The sequence below is a fragment of the Anopheles moucheti genome, chromosome 3 (genome assembly GCF_943734755.1).
Source record: "Anopheles moucheti chromosome 3, idAnoMoucSN_F20_07, whole genome shotgun sequence".
Lineage (NCBI taxonomy): Eukaryota > Metazoa > Arthropoda > Insecta > Diptera > Culicidae > Anopheles > Anopheles moucheti.
In genome coordinates, this window is record NC_069141.1 from 25,623,196 (window position 1) to 25,648,404 (window position 25,209).

Genomic DNA, 25,209 nt, shown 5'->3' on the forward strand with positions numbered 1-25,209 from the left:
TGCTGCTGCATGATGATGTAGTGTATGGCAGGGTGGTGGTTTCGAACCGGTACAGGGGCAGCATTGGTTCTTTCGCAATGCGTGAAGCGGCGTGCGTGCGTCCAGAAAACGCGCACACTACACACCAGACACGGCTTAGCAAGTACGGAAGGGTTCATAAATTGCGTCCAATAATAGAGGAAACGAACGTTGAGACATAAATTTTATGCCCGAAGATGCTGCACCAAGGGTCGGAGAAATTTGGCTTTGATCTTTTTAGCCGTAGTGCGCTGTTATCTTGAGTAGTTTCCATTTGCAAAACAGCACAGTAAAAAAATATGTTCCCTTTTCCTTTATATTACTAAAAACATTAATTTAAAAAATCATTATCAAAAAACGAACATGTTTTTGTTTTGTTGATCATAAATTTGCTCTGACATATCATCGTTGTGATTACATGGAATAGAAATCTGCTTCTTCCATGACGTTGCAGGAAGCGTCTGGAAATTGATACAATTAATTTTTCACAACTTTTTCTCATTTCTACACTAACCGATCCAGATGCATCGGGTGCATTTCGTGACTGGTAGCAATATATATATATATATTTAGCAGCGGCCGTCATACAACTAGTTTTCCTCCCTCACCAACTCGATCGAACGATTTGATTTTCCCGCAAGATGAAATCAATTTCCCACACACGAAACATTCTTTCGCCTCATGCTCCCTCTCTGTGATCTCTATTCCGCCCGCAAAAACATTGCCGTGAACAAACGAAACAAAATAAATATGATGATGCAGAAGAACAGCAAAAAAAACCTTTCAAACCCAGACAGCATCAGCGGCACGGCAGCAAATCATTCACGGAACCCCCGGAAGCAGCACAAAACACATCACAGCCCCGAACACAAACACAAACCTACCGAGGCGTGTGCATCTGTGTAGCCGAATCGTGCAGCGGGAAACATGCGAAAATTGTACTTGCCACCGGTACGGTGAAAGGTAAAGTTTTCCCAAACCTCCAACCAAATATATACGTTCGGTCGCCGCGTTCCATATGTTTGGCGGTGGCTGGCCACACACACGGGCGCGAAATAGGAAATTCTGTGAGTGTGTGTGTTTTTTTATACATCCATATAGAACAAGATGAAATAAAAATGAACAGCGTGCTAAATCGTGCCAGCGAAAACGGTTTCGGCACGGATGCTGTGGATGCGCTGCTGAGGAAAAACGGAAACTCCCGCGATGATTAATAGCTTCGGCTCAGTGAGCGAATTAGGTGAACCGATAGCTGCACTTGCCGTTCCAATCCCGGGGGCAGGGAAACTTATGTACGCGATGCAAAGCAAATAAAAACAAACATGAAACAAAAGGGAGTGGGCATGTGCAGCGAATTGCTTCAAATTAAGGAATCTATAACTTCCGTGCACAACTGCAACCTCGCTGCGTGCACTACGGTTGAGGTCAATTTATGGTGTTTTTTTTTTGGGTTTAGTAATTTAGTAGGAAGTAAGGCTTTTCCTTACACACCGCTTTTTGGGTGTAGTAATAGTTTTATTAAACTATGTAAAACAACTCAGTTTAAAAAATATGGTTCTTAACTTTAAAAAGTTAAATTGAAGAATAATTGCAGTATTGTTTTTTTTTTTAACCAAAAATATTCTTTATAAACTAATATTAAAATCACACATCAATAAAGAGCATGTCAGATTATTGTAAATAATACAAAATACTAGTAAGAACACACTACACAAAATGTATTTGGTATGATTTTTAAATTAAATTAACTAATAATGAAAAGAATAGTCACACCAACCAAGACATTTTTAAAAATGTGATCAAAGTGACCGTTGCTAGATGGCTCACGGAAGATCAATAATTATTTCTTTCACATCCTTCTGGTACACCGGATCAAAGTGCACTGGGCGAAAGCATCTTGCGGAAAACATGTGCACTGCCCTTGATGTTTCTTCCACAACACACCCGGGAGGAAGTTGAGTTACTTTCTTTGCGCTTAGATAAGCATTGCAACAAATATGGCCAAACATCCGATCCGATTCGACATGTATCCCTCTCTTCTCGAAGCTGAATGCCATTGGAAACGTTTTGACGTTTTGGTTTTAACTTACAAAAAAAAAAAAAAAACCAAAGAGACGCGTGTCTTGCATGGACTGACCAAATAATGCTTCTCTCGCACTTCTTGCGGCTAAAACTGTCGGCCAACGGATCGTTTCATGCATGATAAACACACTTAACTTTAAACCATAGCCGGGAAGAAGGGCAAGAGAAAGAAGAGCTAAAAGCAAATGTGGGAGATGTTCAAACAACAACAGTTGCGGGACTTATTGCGTAGAAATTCGGCAAAATTATTGACTCATCACTGGCAATGCATGCAAGACGAGCGTTGTTTTGAACGTGTTTGCCTATTTACGGAGAGTTTTTTGGAGGTAAACGGATTGATTTTTTGAGTTGATGAGTTGTAGTAGAATATAAATTCTTTTAGTAATTAAACCGAATCTTTCACTTTTTATAACTTCAACTACATTTTCAATTCAGTCTTGAAATGCTATCTTGCAGTTGTGTTGTTTTTATTACAAAAATGTATAAAAATTGTTGGCCTAAAAGGCTTCTTTTCAATTTACTAAACCTTGGTTCTTATACTTTCTTAATCAATACTTCTCACAAAAGCAAAAATACCTTCTACAAACAACATCTCCTCTGACGTAAGCCATCAGATGAATGTTAGCCGACCTAAATCCGTGTCCTGTTTATTGAGGCGGTTTTTTTTTCTTGTTGCGCCGTTCCCCACAACACTCACTCAAGCGCCCTCAGCTCGTGCCGTACTAATCAGGACACTAATGCTTTTCCAGTTTCTTACTCTCCTGCCCCGGCGGCTCGTATCTCACCGTCCGGATCAGCAGCAACATTCCAATTTTACCCTCTTGTGGAAGGTACAAACTTCCATCCGGAACGTATCCATTGCTGGCCGAACCGCTACAGCTTTCACCCCCCATCCCCCCACACACCCCTTCCCGTCAATTAAAGACTCCACAACCGGAAGCTGCGGGCACCAGTTGAACACAAAGACAAACAACAAACGTTAAAGCACGCGCACGCCTCGTACTGTTTCAATTTGCTTCTAATTAGTTGTAATTTTAGGATTATTATTTCTTTTCCGATTCCTTCCGGCAGCATCGTCGCTGTGTTCCGGTCAGCCAGCTACACGGTGTGGAATGCCTTGTCCCGCATAGCGAGGGGGGGCATAGCGGTCCAGGGGCAACTCCCTATCTGCTCCTCCGTTGGCCCGCATTCAGGACATTGCTATGTGTTTGTGTGTGTCGGTGCTTTGTGGTTCTGGGTCCGGAAACAGCTCGGCACACGGTTGGAATATTTTCTCCTGCGCTTGTTACGTCTCATTACCGGGAAGGCCGGGCGGGAAGGACGAAAAACAAGAACCGGTGCCTTTGGTTGGTGCTTTCATTTTGTTCGAAAAGCTTCATCCCTTTGTTCCCACTTCTCTTCTGTTTTGCCAGCGTTGCGTTAAGGAATTCTGGTTGCCGCCAACATTCAAACCCGGAACTGCCAACTATGCAGCAGCGCACACTTTACCCCTCCCGATGGCAAAGAAATGTACTCTCGCAACAAACGGCCAAGTGGGAGATGAAGAGATTTTTAGCATCCTTCCGCATTTCCTATCCGATTTGTGCTCCCGCCATCCAGGATCAGCCAGTGTCCACAACCATCCAGTGGAGCCACTGTGGATGGCCACCATTTTCCTACCGGGGGGGTGTTTTTTTTTTCTTTATTTGTTGCTTTGCTTTTAACGGCAGAAAACATTATCTCGCCATCTCGGGGAAAAGTTTCTAGCAGCTGTTTTGAATCTCTCGAACCATAGTGCCGGGTACTTGGTGGTTGGCAATGTTTGGAGCAAAATGGAGCAGCGAATTCTTTGCTCACAATTTCCACGAAACAATTTCTCGGCGCACTGGATCACGGCCCAACGTAGCCTGTACCGGTGGACTTTCCACGCTTAGTTCGGCATAAACTGCATCGAAATTCCAAGTACAGTTTAGTGTCCCAACAATGGCCATTTAGGGGGGGGTCTTCTTACCCAGCACACGCTTAACACACTTTCCGATCTGGGGGGAAAAAGGTTGTTTCGCGCTGTTCATTTCTCGATGAAATGTCCTCTTTCGGGGTGAGAGTGAGTAAAGAACTACTCCCACAAATGTTGTAACCTCGAAGACCACACCATAGATGGCCACCCGTTGGAATCGATTTTCCCGTTGGTGGATGGTAAGTGTGGTGGTGGTGGTGGTGGTGAAAATACATTTTCCACGAAAAAAAGGAACCACTCTAATCAGCGGTAAAGTCCTCCCGACAGGTAGAACGGTGGGTAAAATAATATAACATCATTTTTTGACACTAATCTTCCCCGACGATGTCTTGGGAGCGTCGTACCGCGCCGTACAAGCTAGTGCCCCCGTCTCTGCCATCGACATCCATTCACAGCCCGGCGCTCGCTTCGATACCAGTGAAGTGAAATCTCCACGTCATTCATGTCCTTTTCCGAGGCATCGCTTCGAACGACAGGTAGCGGCGACTGTGGGGCGAAAAAGGTACACACGACACATGCCCGGGCCACGGGTACACGGCAAAACCGGCAGCAGATGGTATTTTCTCCCACGACCGTGGAAGAAGACGGCTCAAGTCCACCCCACACCGGAAACTATCAGCTCCTTCGGGGACACGGTCACGGAGCACATAATGTCTGACAGAGGCGGGAGAGGGGTTCCGGGATTGTCCTATCAGGACGGCGCACGTTTTAGGGCTCCGAAGTGAACGATTTCCGGTGTCTTTCAGCCTGGGGATCCTTCGTTGTGACCGAAGAACATCAGCCCCACCCGTAGGAAAAGCCGTGACAAACTTTGGCGAGTACGGGAGAGCGATCTTATGTAACGAATTGTAAAGGGGTTTTGAAGGTGTGCGCCACTGAGGAAGTACTGCCAAGGGGGGAGGAAATATATAAATATAAATTTTGTTATTCTTTCTCTTCTGTTCCCACCCAGGCGGACACGAGGAGGCATCGCAAGGAAAATTCCTTGTGAAACACAGGTAAAAAGCTGTGATAACACACACACACCCGTAGTCCGGCGTCACCACATCCTCACCGTGGAATGTGTTCTCGCTTTCATTCTGTGTCTACCGCAGCAGCCACACGAGCTGAAAAGCCCCACCCGTACAAGCCGCAATACTTTCGGTTGGAAGAACAAAAGCGCTCTGCCACCGACTAAAACTTATGCTTTTCGCAACGGTGTCAAACGGAACCACCAGCAGAGAGAGAGAGGCCCACATGCACGCCCTCGCAGCGAAGCAGAAATAGATGGAATAACTTTTTAGCAGATTACGGTGCTTAAAGTATTCCCCAAAAGCGGACCCTCGGGGTGACAACTTCGTCTCCCGGTGGCGTAACGGCCGATGATGGGCGGACATCTTACTTTGGGAAATTTAGTTACTGATGTCATAGCCCCTGGAACCATGCTGGTAGTACAGAGGTCGGCTTTCTCTTTCGTTTTGTGAGATAAAGAAAGGTATACAAATGAATAGTTTGAATGTTTGACAGTTGAGGGACAGGAATAAAATGAGTCAATATATACTAAAAACTTAGCTAAGCCAAACAATCCCTTCAATATGTTTGATCGATCAGGCGCTGTCACACATTTCAAACGATCAAGGCTGTGAATGGGGTGTCTGGTACACGCCGGCAATGTGGCAGCTTTTAACATCTCAATCCTTTTTTTCCCCACGGTGCTCCACTTACCAATCGGCTGTCAAATGAAAGGTGACAGCGCCAGCTGTCAGGCGGTAGTAATGCGCCACGCCACGCTGGGCGCGATGATGCCCATCAGGAACGTGTCGAGGGGGGCATGAAAATTATCAGCCCCAGCGCGGCATCGATCGTGCCGAAAGTTACCCCGTGGTGCTCCGGACACTGGGAGCCGGGACCGACCAATTATTTCATTCACGGGAAGAAATCAATTGTACCGCCCCAGGAGGGAACGGCGGACGGCCCTCCCGGGTGTCCGGACCTCAAACACCATTCGGTCGATTAATCCGCCGGGGATTGGCAATTCGATTTTGATTCCGCTCGTGCACGAACTAACTCGGCGAGTGGTATGAAATCGATTTTCCTGTCTCGATAAATCATGCACCAGAACGTGTGGGGATATGTGGCCGGTCCTAGGCCGGTCGGGGTCGGGGGCTGTAGTTTGTGAAAGAAAATAAAACATTCGTGCGCTCCCATACGCGACCCAAAGGTGGAGCGCTGTTGGCAATTACACATTAATCTAGACCCTCCAGCAACCCCTTTCAGTAGAAAAAGGGGATCCCGACTGACGCAAATTTTCCACTCCTCGCAAGCGCATCTCACAAGCGGAAATGAACAGCCAGAGCCATGGAGAGATTTATTTTTCCAACCACATTACGCTTCCACATGTACATCGCTGCGGGATGTAGCAGAAATAAACTTGCCATGCCACAAGGAGAGGAAGAACAAAAAAACTTAAAACACACTGCTCGAATTAGCTTGGCGATTTCGAGAAACCCAGAACCACAAACTCTGGTTCGCCCCGGTGGTAATGGGGAGGAAATTGAAACATAATTAATTCACTTCCCTTTTTTTTCCCCCGCACATGTTTGCCCATCTTGTAAAGCAACCCCCCCACCGCGCCTCTGATGCTGTTGTCCTTCGGAATCAAGACGGATTCCGGGTAAGCAGCCGGTGGGCCCAGTGCGGGGCAAAAAATTATCACTTTAAATTAATCGTTCCACAGTCAAACGAGACAGTTAATTAATTAATCGGTTTACTCAACGATGGACAAGCTGCTCCATTACACCGCAGCGCAACCATTTGCCGCGGGTCCTTGCAGGAGCGGTGAAACAAAGTTTCAAGTTTTCGAAAGAACCACAAGATTAGAACATCTTCCTTTGCTGCTAGTTGTGGCAAAAAACCAAAAGTAACAGGGCGTTGTTTGTTTACTTTTCTACTGCATATGGCATTAATCATGGCTGTGCCGGGGTCGAATGCTCGTCGATACGATAACAAATTGTGTGAAATTAATGAACAAAAGCGAACGAGACGCACACGCGATAATCGACACCGGGTTCCCTCTCTCTCTCTCTCTTCTCTCTAATGCTCATCTCGGCCGGGAAAAAAGTCAGGATGGACAAGGGATTTCGGTCGGTACTGATCATCAATTTTCCTTTCCGCCCCTAGCTGCGTGTGCTCGCTTTGCAGGAAGGGGAATTGATTCAAGATCCGCCCTGATCCAACGTCTTCTTGACAGTTCCTGCTTATTCCAGTAGACTCCTCCTGAGCATGAGGACACTAGCACCCGTCCCCCCAGAAAGTAGGCTCGTTAGGAAGGGATTAATTTACGATTGCCAGTGCAAGATTGCGAAAATCTCCACTCGAACCAAGCGGGGCTTGGCGGGTGCGCGCGTTAATGGTTCGACTAAGCACCGCAGCTAAGCTCTGGCCGATCCTTCCCGGACAACTTCGTCTTGTGGAGAGTCTTTTCGGGGTTGGTGAAGCAACACCACGCACTGGGCAGATGTCATTTTTTATGGCACAACCATGGCAGTACCATCTGTTGATGGTGATTGGAGGCAACACTTCAAGTAAAAGTCATTCATCACGTAAGGGATTGAACGTCCAAGAGAATCCGTCGCGTTTATCCTTGGGCGAGGAAACACGCGCCTGGTTTGTGTTTAGCCTGGTTTGTACCGGGGCTCGATAAGGATTTATCGATCATTTAACCAGCGATGAACTGCTGTGGCAGGGAATGGAACTTTTAACCTTCCGAAATAGCCATTATGGACAACAATATCTGATGTCGAAGTAATTCGTCTCCCACAACTAAATGTCACTCCAATTGCATTACGCATGCAAAGAAGAAAAAAAAACAACTTCAAACATCCGTTCCACAAAAAAAGCATCTTCTTACAAGTAAGTAAAGCTGTCATATCTTAGATGTCACCCATCTTTAAACGCAAACGACTCGTGCGAATATGCAGTGATTCATTGTAGGGCAAAAGTAGCTCAGCTACGAGTTTGCAAAAAAAAAAAAAAGGAAATAAAAGGCATTATTTATAACCGTCATATATTGTTGCCCCCTACTGCGTGCGTGTTCTACACAGCCCCATTCTTGTTCGCATCCTCCCATGCTCATGCAGCACTTTCAATTCATCGAAACACTTCTGTCAAATCCATAAAAATGGACAATAAATTCTGCCAACCACAACGACATGATGCTGATTTTTTTTTCTTACTCCACGCGCAATGCACTTGGGAAGTAGGGAAGGAAGTACCGGCTGAGTTGAGTAACTCTCGACTTCTCCCCAAACAGCCAAGACAGCACGACAGACACCGCGTGTTGCTTCGTTATGCTGCGTTCACGTTGAAATACAACTCCTTCCCGTAGGTCGACCGTGAGCGTAGCGTGTGGTCCCCCATCGGATCGGGGGTGGTGGTGATGGTTGTGATCATATTTTGCCCCGGCTTATCGCTCGAGACGGATCAGCTTTATGCTGGCAGCATCATTGCATGCATAACTAACTGACCCCACAAGCTTTCGCGCTCCCATATTGCTGGCCGTGCCATGGGATTTATTTCCTTTCCACTACACCTCTCCCCTGTGTGTCAAGCTTCAAGCAGTGTGCCAACGGTTGCTCGTCCGGTTTCGGAGCGATGACACACCTTTTTTGCCGATCATAATCGATTGTCATCCAGGCGATCAGATGGTGTCTTTTCTGCTTCATGTGCAGTATATTTCACAATTAAACCGATGATGCTGTCCGAAATTCAACGCAATCGGTATTGGCTCACTTTCCCTTTTTTTTCCCCGAACACGAGTCACCGAAATCGATGATCGTTGGGTGATTTGATTTCGGTGATGGTTATCTTAATTCGATTGACATATGTCCTCGAGGCAATTCGAATTCTGGTGCACCTCGCCCATGCCGGTTTTCGGAAATCGTACCAAACTACGCTGAGGATCGCTCAGTTTCATCGAGACTTCACAAGCCAAACCATCCCCAAAAGGCCCCCACGCGCGTGACAACCTTCGAGAAGAGAGTAGCACCTTTCACACGATTACGCCAGATTCCACCGATATACACACACACACACACACATACACGCTCAGATTTGAATTCTCATCAAGATTGATGGTGTGAAACTGAAACTTTCCGACTACCGGCAGGCAAGCTTTTCCGCAGTTCCGAGGACTTGGGTCGTCGAGGAACGAAAAAAAAGGCAGAAGAAGCCAGTGACAGCTCAACATACGTAATGCGAACCCCACGGGGACCTGCCGCATGCGCCTCACACACTCGGGAGTTCAACACATCTGGCACGACTCCCAGCGATTCCACCCGGTTTTGTGGTGTACGCGCGTGGTACTCGCGTCAAATGCGCCGCGTGTGACTCCCCCTAATTGGAAACATGACTACGATTTTGCACACCCCGAAGAAACCCCATTTGCGATCCAACGTGAGGGAGACGACAAGGCACGATCCTCTCCGGTACGCGTGCGGCAGAAACCGGGAGAGACCGGAAACGGTCGCGTCACGATCCCCCTCCCTCTCCTTTGGCCCTGGCACGACGGGAAGGATGTACATACCAGTTTTTTTTTGTTGTACTTTTGTTTCTTTATATTTTCTTTTCATGTTTTATGCCGTTTCACTTCAATGTGCGCACTTTATCGGAAAATCGATCAAACTTCTGTACTTGAACGTTTCGGTGCCCGCACACTGTGTCACATTTACACGGTAAGTTGGTTCGCCGTTCGGTGGTAACCGGGGGGGTGGGGGCCCGGATGAAAGAGTGGAAACACTTCGCCCGGGCACGCTTCCATGCGACGGTTTCATGCGACGGTTTCATGCTTTTCCGTGCGTCCCACCAAAAAAAAACCCCAGCGCCTACTTTGCCGATGGGTTTTTCAAAACGAACCAAGTGACAAAATTCCCATCACAAGACCGGGTGGGATTGGCAGGGCAGGCAAGTTAGTGCCTTGTGTTTTCCCACTGTAACGTGTTACCGGGGGGATGGGACAGAAGTGGGCTAGCTTACAGTCTCCTTCCAGACGTTCCAGCACGCCACTGTAACATAAAACTCGCCACCGAACAAAGCCCACTGGCGAAGAGTCCATTAATATTTCGTTTAGATAAACGATATTTATAATCTGCTTTACTGGCCCCCTTTCCCGGGCTGACCGGTGGTTCGGTAAGGCGGGCGAAGGAAACTGTTCCACGCCAGTTCAGTTCCATTGTCCGGCAGCGTTGAGCTCTGTTTCATCTTTGCCCTTCCTTTGCGACGGCCGTCCGTAATACGCTTTCGCACCGCCAATTCGCGCAAGGAAGCGGAAGTAGCGGTCCGCCAGTGTAATGTGCCAGTGAAATCTATATTTATAAAGGCAACGCAACACACACACACGGTTGTCTTCCAGGAGGATGACGCTCAAAAGAAAGCCTAGTGCCTTTCTGTACGCGAAACAAAACAAAGCAATGAAATCGTAAGCCGACAGCAAGCGATTGCCGTGACCAGATACGGGAGGTACAGCACTCGGTGAGTTAGAAACCGTAGTTAAAGCGTCCAATCATATCGGACAATGGATTAATCCAGCGGATTGCTTTGGATGTGGAAAAAAGCGTGTGTCTTAATATTGTTTTCATTTGAGTGACTGGATTTTATTGAATCAGAAAAATGAGCTGATGTTTTGCAAATTAATTATCACATGTTCCAGTGTTAAACAAAGAACAAATCATAACTTGAGCATAACAACACTTACAATTCTTACAGCGTTTCTCACTTGATAATGTAATATTGTTCCCGTTTCATGTAAAGTTCCTGGTTGAAACGGCACATGTCACTAGATGATATTGCAAACGCTTTAGTTGGCATTGTAGGGCAAGAAGCTTTTTTGTAAAGCTACATCATGAAATGGCATCTGTAGCAGATAACATAGCATGCGGGTTTTCGAGCCCTCGAGAAAGTGTGTAACCTTCGGGTATAAACGCAACCAGGGATTTGACGCAAGCTTTGTTTGTTTGAAAACGAGTACTGCATACTGAATTACTGTATTATTTCATCAATTTACTAAAAATTCAAGACAATTTGTGCATTGCCGTTGTTTTTGTTGAAACCTACAGCTCAAACAAGTAAGTGTTTGTATGGAAATGGTTTGAATTGACCCGATTTAATAGCTATATTTTCGCTACATTACAGCCGTTCCGTTTTCGCTCCTGCTGTTTTCTACCTCGTACCATTCTACATAGAATTTTCATAAAATTTGGTACAAGATACATGCAAGTAAGTATTACTTGGAATGGATTCAGATATACGATGAATTTTTAGTTACACGGATGTTTCCTTTTTGCAGCAATGAGTTCGAGCGAACAAGAAACCGTGGCGGGTCGCGAAAAGTTTGTGATTAATTTTACATTTTATCTGTTGATGAAGTACATAGATCGTAGAAGTTGCTGGTGTCTGCAGTTTTTCGAAAAATGTGCATTAGGATTTCATCATTAGGTTGTTATGCGATATTACGATCGTATTGAGGTAGCAGAACTCATCTATTTAAATGACTCTGTTTGTAACAAAATAAGCGCAAGTGAAAAACAGGTTCTTAGCTGCGGAAATCCATTTAGAATAAATAACCAAATAAATAACAGTTTCCTGAAGCATTTAGTACTTGTATTGGTTTTTTTACATTTAAATTCAGGTATAGTTTTAATTTCAGTTGTTTTCAGCAGGTGCTTTTAATTAAAGTTCATGTAACAACGAGGCCAAGCCGTTCCTTAAGCAAAATATAACAAAAACTAATTCAACTTAATCATAAATTTCTTCTCCCCGCAAACAGCGAGACGCGTAACTCCACATATTTCGGATGTAGCCCTCACAATCCTCTGGAGTAAGTGTTGTGGCTCCATTCGCAATAGCGGCTATCAAATCTTCTTCATTTTGCGGGTTGGTACGTTTCACCATATTCTTCCATTTGCTGAAAAGATTCTCAATTGGATTGAGAAATGGAGAATATGGTGGCAAATATACCACACGGTCCTGCTCCTCGCCGATAGCTTCTCTAACTTCAACGCACTTATGGAAACGCACGTTGTCCATAATTAAAACCGATCTGTTGATATGTTTTGAGCGGAGTTCTCGCTTTAGCTGTACAACATAATCTTTAAAAGATTGGCGGTTGATAGCTTGGTGATGCACCGAATAGTGTAAAATTCCCTGCTTGTTCATGGCGCAGATTACTGAAATGTTTCGTGAACGAATATTTGGAACAACAACCGATGCTGGAGTACCCTTCATAGATCGCCCTGACGAAGTTCGCATGCTGACGTTGAACCCGACCTCGTCAACGAACACCATGCCACTATCCGGGTACTGATGAGAAAGATCATACAAGTTGGTTGCATAATCTTTTCTCTCAGCAACGGTGTTTCCTGTATTTCGACGCTCAGGAATTAGATGCAGGCGTTTCAACGTGTAATTGAAACCCTTTATCTCTCTTCCGATTGTCGAAATACTTGCCCGGATTTGGTATTTTGCGTAGATTTTGTCCGCCAATTTTTTCAGTGTCGTAGTGCAATCTTCATCTATCCACTGCTGCAAACTAGCAACGGCTTCGGGGGACAACAATTTCGGATTATTCCCGCCACGTTTTTTTGCATCAACTTGTGCCGTTTTTTTGTAAATTTGCAGGATGTTGTAGACCGTTGACAAATTTATTTCAAACATACGACTTATTACTTTTGGCGTCGATCCGCTCAAATACGCCGATACAATCCGCTGCCTGTCGTCATCGCTGGTTGTTTTCCGCGCAGTGTGTGCCGGTTGCGATGGACCAGCCACGGTTTCTTGTTCGCTCGAACTCATTGCTGCAAAAAAGAAACATCCGTGTAACTAAAAATTCAACGTATATCTGAATCCATTCCAAGTAATACTTACTTGCATGTATCTTGTACCAAATTTTATGAAAATTCTATGTAGAATGGTACGAGGTAGAAAGCAGCAGGAGCGAAAACGGAACGGCTGTAATGTAGCGAAAATATAGCTATTAAATCGGGTCAATTCAAACCATTTCCATACAAACACTTACTTGTTTGAGCTGTAGGTTTCAACAAAAACAACGGCAATGCACAAATTGTCTTGAATTTTTAGTAAATTGATGAAATAATACAGTAATTCAGTATGCAGTACTCGTTTTCAAACAAACAAAGCTTGCGTCAAATCCCTGGTTGCGTTTATACCCGAAGGTTACACACTTTCTCGAGGGCTCGAAAACCCGCATGCTATGTTATCTGCTACAGATGCCATTTCATGATGTAGCTTTACAAAAAAGCTTCTTGCCCTACAATGCCAACTAAAGCGTTTGCAATATCATCTAGTGACATGTGCCGTTTCAACCAGGAACTTTACATGAAACGGGAACAATATTACATTATCAAGTGAGAAACGCTGTAATTCCCTTTTCATTGGCTTTTAAATATTTCATCTATAAGTGGTACGCATCGTGATGATTTACCTGAAAATAAAGAAGTAAAAATTGGTTAGTAAACTTGAAGTATTTTACATATCAGCAAAGAGTAAGAAAAATTTTGGTTGAAGGATTATTGAATATGTGTAAAACCATGTCATACAGCAGTGAGAAGGTTGAGTAATAAAAAAGTAATAAAACAAATGGTTAGGTTGAACTAAAGAGAGAAATTACTTCGCTTTTGGAAGAAAAGAATTACTCACAACCCTTGATATAATTTAAAAATGGCAATGGCAACACGCGTGTGTGACAGAAGTTGTAGGATATCTCAATAAATTTAATCTAAATTTATAAGGTGAAACATTGCTGATTTGTGTGAAATCTTACATCCAAAAATTATTTACAGAACTGTTTGAAATACAAGTAGCAAATTTACACATTTTAATCATTTTACATGTTGCCAAAAATTACCGTTTTCTGTACCCTTAACTTCATTCCCAAAAACTTTCGCCATCAGCCTTATTGACAGAACTGAACGGACGGTTTGAGCAACGTTTTTTCTTATCTAGATTCAGATACAAAAAATCTCTGTCTTCAAAATCATTTCATTGCTACTTTTAATGATGTTCTCTCTGAACTCCCGTTAGAAGTTATTGGTTTCCAAAATAATTACAGTTTGGAAAAAATTAAACGATTTTAATCTCATAACATTCTATCAGCTGCTACCTCAGAAATAGTATAATAGTTTAGAATCGCTTGCCAAATGCTATATTCCCATGTTTAGCTGCACATATAAATGTGAAATATTATTTGCCATCAATGAAGTTTACAAAAATCCCATCACAGATCATTTTTAACTGATGACCATTTAATGATAGGATGTACAAATATTGAACCTCGCATGCAGGATATAATTGCTGAAAAACAAAACTATCTACAATCGCAATGATTGATATTAATTACCGATAATTTTGTATCAAGGATCTTATAACGGAATTATTTGAGTGAACAAATGAAAAAATGCATTTTCCTTCCCTTCCCGCGGCTCTCGATTATTTACAAAACTTGGCCTTTTGCCTCAAAAGTTTACCGGCCGCGCCGTAATGTGAAAATTAGTCTATATTAATTAGGCTAAATCTATGGGATACTGAAGTAATATAAATTTAATTCGAGTATTTCAAGTGAACATAATTTAATCATCAAACATTATCCACAAGAAGTTTTGAATAAACATTTTTAAGAAATAACGTGATGCTTTCATAAGCAACTACTTCACATTATTCAACCACGATCATTGCATCCTCACAACCGCGTTAGCGAGTGAATGTCCTGCATTAACCTTATCACTACCGTTAGTATCTTTTCCCCCCGTCGTTTCCCGCACGACGAAAGACATCTCGTCAAAAATTCCAATCAATTTTTGGCGCAAAGTCGTTTAGCGCTTTTCCGCCACCATCAAAAAAGCAGGTACCTCCGCACCGGTGCGATATGACACGTTTCGGGCACGAATTATGACGCCATAACAACGGGAACCGGGAAGTACCGAACGGGTGGGAGAGAGAGAAAGAAAAGCCCGGACAGATTTAATGGTGGTGCTGCAAAATTAAATTACACCCCCAAAGAAAACACTTTGGCAGTGCAGGCGAACCATCACGGCACGACCGGTGCCCGGTAATGAGTGTGCGCGGTGTAGGTGTGCCTTTGAACGCTTGCACAAGTGATTAAAAGTTCCTGCTGTCCCCATTCGTCCCCTGTGTGTGTTTGGGGTTTTTTTTTTTTGCAAACCCATTCTGCATGCTGCTTCCCAGTTTAATGGGCCAGCAGATAGAGTGAACGGCGCCGGAAGGTTTGTCCTTTTTGCTAGGCTTGACGTGTCTTATCACCTTCCAGCAAAGGGCCACTAGTTGGCGCAAGTTCATCGACACCCCCGGTGTCCCGGATGCACACGTCTCGAGTAGTGGCTGGGGAAAACTTTTAATCCCGGGACATAACCTCCCGTTTCCATATGCTGGCTCCCAGCTCCCGGAATGGTCACCTGACGAGTGGCTAAAGATGGACAACTTTTCCCACCCGAAACAACTCCGGTGCTCCGGCTTGGGTAAACATTACGTGAACTTACTCCAAACCATGGTCAGGGGCAAAAGGGGTAGAGTGAGTAACCACCGTAAACCAACGCAAAACAGGAAGGCACCGGAAGCGGACAGGACTTGAAATTGTTACGTCAAACAACGTCAACGACATTGTTGCTCAAAACCAAACTGGCTGGCTCGAAATTGCCCCGAATAATGTATACACACACTGCTGTCGGGGGTGGGATTGACTTGGCTGTCGTTCCTGCGACGACCAAGCTTTGTCGTTTGCGACGACACATGAGCATTCATTAACTGGAACTCACTGGCAGCGATGGCAGCTGGCGCACACCCACAACCAAATTTTCGGTCCTTGCACGCGCTGCAAGAAATTTAAATTAGAGAACAAACTACTTAATTGCCGCCGGTTATTTCTTTGGCAAGCTTTACCGACACGTACCGGGCATCATCATCATCCGGGGTTCCATGTTCGAGTTGCCATGTTCGCGCTTCTCTGGTAGGACCCAAGGTTGACACACTGTTTCCTGGTACCAGCGCAAATAACGTAGAATGCTGGAGCGGCTTACAACACGAACACAGAGCGATAGTGCGATCCATTTGCAGCAAGAAAGTTATGCACCGAGCACCGAGTTCGTTTATGAGGGGTGAAGGTGTAGTTTAAAATCCGAAGGATTTACGTAACACAATTACACACAGCTACACAGCAGGATGGGTTTAATCAATTCCCTGCCAATGCTCGCTTAATTGGGGAATTATGTAAACAGATTCGTCAAAAAATCCATTTAGTGTGAAGCAGGATCAGAACATTGCTCTTTCGATGTGTGAACAGACATTCGGCATTCGGAAATTAGTTCATCCGACACAGTTCTTGAAGCGCAAGTAGGCGGTGTGCAACTGTCAGTGGAGAGTAGAGTAATGAAATGGTACACCTTTTTGGGCACATTTCGGCACTCTAGATCAGCAATACCCGAAGGGCTCATTATTTCGCTGGCAACCACAATCACCCCGCAGGCGAAGCATTATGTCACCCATTAAACCCTTCCATACCACCGCGGCTGGTTGAGTTAAGACCATTGCGCTACGCGGCTCTCTAAAGTGCGCCGTACTGAGTCCGTTACCCCATGGCAAAACACCGATCGAGTGTGTGTGTGCCAATAAAGTCGCATACCGAAGTACATTAATAAAAGAAGCAACAAAAAAAAAACAGCACATCTCCACGTGCTCGGCCTCCGATGGGACTGAACCAGGAGTGTCCTCTGGAAGGGTAACTTCAACTAGAACGCACCGCGGAAGACATTAAAGTCACATCAACGCACCAACGCCAGAACTCCGACAAACAACAAACGACACCAGCCAAGCATCAAAGCATCAACACAAAATTTACTTTTCCCGCTGTGTGGTTTTTGTGTTCCGTTTGCAAAGAGGGAACACGTTTCTTTGCGGACGCGTAAGGCAAAATCTTTACCACTCCCAGCGGACATGTGCTTACAGTGTCCCGTTCGGTGGCGGGGGGTGGGTGAGAGGGCGTTAATGGAAAAGTCACGTCATCCGTACGCACTTTTTCCCGTGTAGCTGAGAATCTTTCCACTGGACCGGGGTTTTCCATTCTAAGGGCAAAGCAAAATGTGTCCCTTTTGTATTGTGAAGGACAAGAAAAGCATTATAAGGACCCACGTGGTAGAACGGTTTGCGGGTACCAATGGGACCCGGCAAAAGGATGATTCCGGAACCTTTTACTTCGTCACGGTGGAGTTCTAAGATTTTACGGGGACGGGTTGGGAGTCCTCCAAACCTTTGGACCCGAAAGGGGTGGAAAAGTGGTGGGAGTTGTAAAATTTACATGCCTATTGCAGTGTACAGCGCATCAAGAAACCCCAAGCACACTGTTGTCACAGTGAATTTGGGAAAGGATTTCAAAGATTTTAACCAGAACCAACCAACTCTGACCGTGAAGAGTACACAAAGATGAAGGATTACTAAAAAAGGATGAAGGAAAAAAAGAGGGAAAAAACCATACTCTCCATAAAGGGACCCACCCCGTATTGTTTTACCTTTAAATCGTAAACTGCAAACAACAGCGATGGTTATGTCCTCGGGGCTATTTATGTTAAAGCTTCACACAATTTCCACCCCCCCGAAAAAAAATGTCCTTAAATTTATTGAACTTGACTAACTGTCTTTTAATAAAGCCGTCAAGTAGTTGCTTCAATTCAAAATCCTCCGACTCCCCACCCCATCCCACCAAACGGAACCGCATACATCCCCGAGGATCAATTACGGCGTCATGGGCGATACTTGCGTTGCCCGGGGTAGCATTATTTCATTGAAACTGCTTTAAAACGTAATTATAATCCAAAACAAATTACTGTCATTGAATGCTAATATATATGTTTACTTCCCCGGCAGGCCCATTTACCGTGCCGAGACGACCGAGTTCCTTGGCCGAGTGCCGCAACGGAAAAGCAATCAGAACTTTTGCTCCTGCTTGCGTTTCCCAGGGTTACGCTCGAGCGACACCACACACACACCCATCCAGCTTGTGTCCCTGCGCTTACGCAGCGTACCGAGCCCGGTGGTTAAAGTGTTTATCAGGACTCCTCACACAGATTTGGCCCGTGGAATCCGTGCCCGATGATGCTCTGCCTGATGCAGATTTAATTTTATGCCGCCCCCTTCAAAAATCACTGGTGCCTGACGGGGTATTTCTAGGGCTACTTTGCCAAAACAAGGGGAAAACACCGCACGCACGGCCACGGAGACGTTGCGCGTTCTTTGAGGTCGTCGTACGCAGCAGCGCGGTGGTGGTTTTTTGGGATTTCTTTTCGGGATGTTGGATTTTTTTTTTGGGTGTACTCTGCCCCCTATTCATATCCTCCCGAGAGTGAAAGTTAGCAAATGTGTGAGAGTTTATGGGAAGTAAGACGAGCGCTCCCTCCTGGTCGTTTGGGTTTGTGGGAGGCTGGATAAAATCAAACCACTTTTTCCACCCTGAAGGGATTTGTACTTTGCAGCTGGCTGGCCCTCTTAACAACTTGAAGAAGAAAAAAAAACACCACCAAACAGAGGAAGAAAGTACCACCATCCCACCCAGCCGGAGGCCCAAGGGCGCGAGCAACAGGGCCGTAAAAAGTAATATACCGATGACAATTGAATTCCTCGTCCTTGGGTGGCAACAAAATACATCCCATAAAATACATGCCGCAACGTGCCCAGTGAGTGCGTGAGAACCGTCCGAGTGACGGGGAGGTGGTAAAGGGCGAAAGAAAGCCTGTCCGGGGGGGAAGAGGAGGGTTTTTTATTATTAAAGATGGGATGGGAAAAGTGACACGCGTTTTCATCAACGAAGTTTTTGGTCCAGACGCAGGAAATTCAAAGGCTTAAGGATGGCAAAAGGTTCAGTTCGCTAAACTGCAATTATTGAGTCATCGCCAAAGCCGGTTCCATGCCCAAACTAATGGTGGGCGTATTTTCTTTTGATATCAGGGGAAAGTCGTGCCCAGAAAGCCAGCGGGAGGATTGAATCAACCCTTTGCAATTGCTTGCGTTGCATCAAACATTAAATCAAATTTGACGTAAAAATATGATAAATAGAATAATCACGTGCCGGATGGGAATGCAAAAGCGTGTCAAAAAATAACATTTCCTTCACAAAGATAATGAACTTGTTAAGAGATCAGGGAGGTGGGTTTTTAAGTTAATTAATTTCAATATAAATTTGCATTTTGTGAGCAATTCGATTAATAATAAAACAATCAGGAATATTACAACAAACTAACACATTCAGACTGGTTTCTCGTTCCTCCTGATACGACGAAACATAATTTCATAAAGTATCTTATTGAATTTGATTAATATCAGTTAATGACATCGAAGCTATATCTTTCTATAATAACAATTCTAAATATGGACCCAACCAACCATGTTACGTCCACATCTCGCACATCGTTATCCGCAGCAAACCTCTAAGTGACAGACCATACCCCATTTAACGTGCCGTATAAAATAACTTCCATAAAGGAGAATAATTTCATTACATCTTCAACCACCCACGGGCTAATGATTGGAGTATACCATCTGGTTGTCATAACCACGCCGTCACTGTGAGCCTGAATGAACCCTGCAGAAAAATTTGCAGCATCGATCCACCCCAACCTAATGCACCCCACCACACAACCTTCAAACACACCTTCGGGTATCACAAACACAAAGCTTCCAAACACACACGGCGCGGAAGTCCGCAGTCGAGTCGAAAAGTCAACTTTTAGCTATGTTTATTTGTCGGGGAAATTCTTTTCCACGATCCGGGTCCGTCCCAATAACCGTCGTTTAGCTGGGATGCACATAAAAGCCGAGTTTGTGGTGCAGAGTGTTCGGATTTTAATTAAGTCAGTCACATTGGGGGTGAACCAACATATTTATTCAATGATCTCTTCCACTCACTGACTCTCTCTCTCTCTCTCAGTGCCTGCGGGTGTAATCATGGGCACATGGGTTTTTATCCCATTGTCCGATCACCAGACCACAAAGCAAGTTTAGGATTCATGCAGAGAATCGGAACCGTACGCGAACATTCCTTTATCTGATGGTGTTTAGAGTAGTTTGGAATTCTAAAACGGTTGGGGTCTGCACCCCCCCCCCCCCCCCCCAAATTACCAATATTACCACCCACAATTCTATTCTATTGATAGAGAAATCACTGATCACTTGTGGAACTTTTTCTCTCATTACAAATATAATGCAAACCTGGTGTTGATGTGAGGCGAGTAGGGACTTTTAATTGAAATAGTTACAGAATTCTTTTAATCTGATTAGTGTATAACCTTAAAACCCTAACAAAATCAGGACTCTTTAATTAATGATTTTCTTGTTTAGAAATGTCAAAGGTCAAATACTTTGTATACTTTTATTCTGATTGATTAATAGATCAACAAACACAGTAATGCTAAAAAGCAGTTTTTTTTTCAAAGTATCTCAAACTAATTTATAAAATATATTTATAAATTATATATTTATTTTAAGCATACTATTTTCAACCAAAAAATTAAATAAAACCAATTAATATTATTCACATGTATAACAGTACTAATTTTGTGTCAAAAGTTAATGATGGTGTTATACACGGAAATTCGGATTTTCAACGAATAAAAACAAATCAAATTCATACTCGTCAATTTACAATTCTTTTTTTACTAAATTTATGCAAACATTTTCGAGATAATGTAAAGCTATTCTTCGTAAATGTCAAGCCTTCCATAATGGACTAAGTTGTTGCTATTCTAGTTCAAACGTTCCAGGAAATGCCAATTGCCTGTAACAAGCAAAACGTGTTAACGATTTAGTAGAATTACCGTTTGAAAGTCCATTCTGAAACGCAACCACACGCGTACAATTTGACGTGACAAAACCATAAATCGATGCTCGATGGACAGTTCAATTGTTTGTACTTAAAACTTTAACAATTCAATCAAACAAAGCAACTGCATTGTCCACCCGAACGAAACTCATCCAACACTGTTATTTCAATTGCAATCGAGCTCCGCGGAGTTGTGTCGATTAACATTCAGCTACACTCTCCTAGCTGGACGAGGACGAACCAAAAAAAAACAAGAAAATCGTAACACATTTTCTCCATCTTCCTCCCGTTCACAACGTTGTTTCGATTGCCGATAACGCGCGCCTACTGCACACCAGATGCGATGTGCCAAAAAACACCAAAACTTTGTCCTGTGACCTCATTCATTCATCATTACCGGATAAGGATCGGTCGTTTCGCCATCCGCCAGTTTTAACCGAAACGGATAAACGCAAGCAAAAGGGCACGGGAGCGCGTGTGGTAATATTTCCAACGAAAAAAAAAAACCCTCACACACACGCAACAAATGGCCATTTGTAGGGTCATAAATCCCGGGTTAATAAATTTCCAGCCCTCAACCTCTCTCCTCTCGGGCCACTTTTCGGCCACGGAACCTTTACGGAGGGGAAGATAGTAGAGCTTGATGCCGTAGAAGCCGTGGAAAACGGAAAATCATCATCCATCTGCTTATCTGCAAAAAAGGATCAGTAATCAGCCTCGCTACGCTGTCGCTGTCCTGTCCCGCGCGATGGATATCCCAAACATGTGTGTGATGAGCGCGAACCATGCCATACAGCCGGCGCATGATGTGGAAGCGGCAGGTTCGATGTCGCGCTTGTTGCTTCTTGTAGCTTCTTCCCAACGAAACAAACGAGCGAACTGCTGAGCTGAACCGAGCTGTGAAGTCCTCTTAACCTTTTACGGATCCGTTTTATTCCACTGTTTTTTTTTTCCCCGAGAACACGCACCCGCTAACCGGTCACAATCAGTGACCGTATAATGCGGATCCCACCACCAATCAAACCCGTCCAGCATCGCTCGCATCGTGGGGAATTAATGTGGTACGGGGAGGTTCCATTCCGGAGCCGGAGCCTTTTTGCACACCATCAAAGGACACTGGTGGGACACTGCTCGCATTGCGCACGTACACACACACACACACAAGGTCCCTTCTTCTTCGTTGGGATGTTTCACATTCGCTCCATTCATTACATATCACTTACAGAACCGATCCCTCTCGGTGTTTCGAGTTTTCCAGCTTCACATGCCGACGCGCGTGTACACATTCAAGCGAACGAAGCGGATGCTGCAGAGGGCAGTAAGGGACGCGGCTCGCTTATCGGAACCGAGACCGCATCATCCGTGCTCGGGGGGTTGCAGGTTTGAAGAAGTGTATTATCTTCATCTCATACATGTGACAAGTGAAAGTAAAGCTAATTAAATTAACATGTCTGTCACGGCGAACGGATGCGACGTGCGGATAATTCCACTTCTGGGGTGGTGGTGGTTCGGTCCTATCTTTCGCTCAAAATCCCACTCTCTACGCGTGTTATTGTCACCCGTGTTTTATTAAGCCTGCAATGGCACCCTCCCTCCCATTGGTGGGCTCATCATGCGGTTCAGGTTTCCTGGGCCCCTAGCTCGATGCGGCATTTCTCCGATAGACACTAGCAGCTCTAGCCCGATTCTTTCCTTGCATGTTCGATATGTGTCAGGCAATCGACCTCAAAATTGCCACCCAACACAGGTGAGTGTGTGTGCGATGGTGGGGAGGAACTGCGAAACACATGCTATCGGGAAGATGAGTTGGATGATTTTCGATTCTGCTTCAGCAGCGCAATGATACGGAGTCTTGCGTTTGTCATTGCTTTGTCTTTGGAGATTATTGCTTTGCACGTGGACTCAGTGTCGTGAGGTGGGATTGTGTCATCGATGTCGTACGCGTTACTCTCGGCACTCGGCTAATACGTGGGGTGCACAGCAGGGAAGATGTACCATCGAACGTCTTCCATCGGTGATCCCAAAGACCAACAGACAAGATCTACCTGTACCGGGGGAGGATGGGGGGCTAGATCCATCCGTTCTGAGCTTTAAGAAACGAAACAATGAAATTATGCTGTCATGGAGCGGCTTTCCCTTTTGTACTGGCACCGTCTATTCGAAAAAGGATAAACATTCACATTCTGCCGTAAGCTCCAAACTGGGGATTAGGACGAGGAGTTCCGCCTCGTTACAAGAACCTTTGCGAAGCGCACGTTAGCGCACGTCCTCTAACCAACTCGCCTGGATTCCCGGGTGCCGTACCGCTAGCTGGCGCGTGATTAAGGATGTCAATCATTCTGACGGCAATTTAATGAGGTTCGTGGTGTTCTGCTTCTGTACGTACGGTGACTAACCGTCCAACCTACAAAAAGGGAACTGCTGCCAGTAACTGGGCGCAAGTTATGCGCCAAAAAGGTTACACTTGGGAAACGGTTTTGAGTAATCAAACGATTGCCGCAAGTACTTGCACCAACCAACAACCTCAAGCTGATAAAAGCGGAGTGGAAAAAAGCAGCACAGGACCGGTAAATATTCGATCACTCCAAGTGACATCCCAAATGCTCCATCATGCGCTCAGTTCACTCAAAGCACGGGCAATCAGCGGACAACTAACTCTTCATTGCACCTAACCGGGTGCGCAACCCTTGATGCCACATTCCAATAACCCAAATTGCAATTCCCTAAGCCTCTGTGATACTACTCTCGAGTAAGGAAATTGCATCGCTTCGACTTCAAAGTGAATCGCCACCAACGCGGACCAAAGAGACCCGTGCGAAGGGGCCCACAACCCGGCCCGGCCACATTTGGGAATGGAAGAAATGTTAAACAACCTTACCTATCCTTGGTGGGATTACTTTCTGGCTTTCAGCCTCAGACAATTCCAACCAAAACTGCAAAGAAGTGGATGAATCCGGATGAAGAAAAGCTAATCTATGCCACAGCGCCGAGCGCCAAATGTCCTTTTTCGGGACTTCGGCTAAAGGTAAAAGGTAACGGGTGAAAAACACGGGAAAGTGGAGTGCACAACTTCAATCTTGCCATTTCGCTAAGCAATCAAACCGGGCGCTCGGTTTCGGATGGGACTGCAACAGAGAGAGAGAGAGAGTGCGCAACAAGCGGCACAAGTTTCCAAATTTCCGGATTCATATCCGTGGTTGGGCCTGAGTGAGGAATATCACCATGAAGGTATTCTTTCCCATCCAGCAAAACCACACAGCGCCTGCACAGAAGGATCATCACGGGACGCATCCACCACTGATGTGGAAAGAAAGTTGGCTTCATTTCTCGTTTTCGAAGATCATTTATTTCGGAGCAGCATTTTCATGGCCGGAAGAAGGGCAACACATAAAGCCAGTGAAGAGCGTCAAACACACACACGTTTTCTCGTACGGTTCGGAAATAAGATCTACGGGAAGATTGTGGGAAAAAGTTTAGCTTTATTTCGATTACTGTTGCGCTGTTTGGTGCGAAAGGACTGGAGAATGTACCGAAATAGGTTTAATTTTGTATTTGTTGATTAGAAGGTGCAATAGATGAACTAACGAATGTTGAAACTTTGACCAAGCAGAATGAATAGCAAATATAGTGAAATACGTTAAAAAACATTACTAAACTAATAACCTTACTTTTATCACACTTGTTAAAGACATAACAAAAAGGCAACGACAGACAACGACGACATAATAAGAGTCTCTCTTCCGACGTTTAATTATTCTTTATCCGTTTTGTGCAACATCAACTGTTCATCAGGCCCTGTTCTTATATAGACTGAGTTCTTCGATAAAGAGACTATCTACTCGTATCTCGTAGAGCATCACAGTAGTAGATTCATCATACTTAATATCACTTTAAAGTCTTCTAGAATTAGAACATATTTTTTAGAATCGATAAAAAAAGCGTTCTTTATACTTCTATTAGTAATTTTTATTTGTCATTTCTATTTTTCCTCAGATTTGACTATATCGAGGAGCTAAAAAACACTAATCACAATGATCTCAAGAATGTTGAAATATTGATATGAAGGATCCTCTTCGATCGAGTATCCAAGGCTCGTTCGGTTTTTGCCGCTCAAAGTAGCGCCCTCTATGGTCAAACACACGAAGTTTGTATACACCGTGAAGCAGCTCTAGAATTGAAAAATAATCCTTTTCTCTGATTTTTGGTTTAATCTATACCGAGAATTTGTGTGGAATTTTTCGAC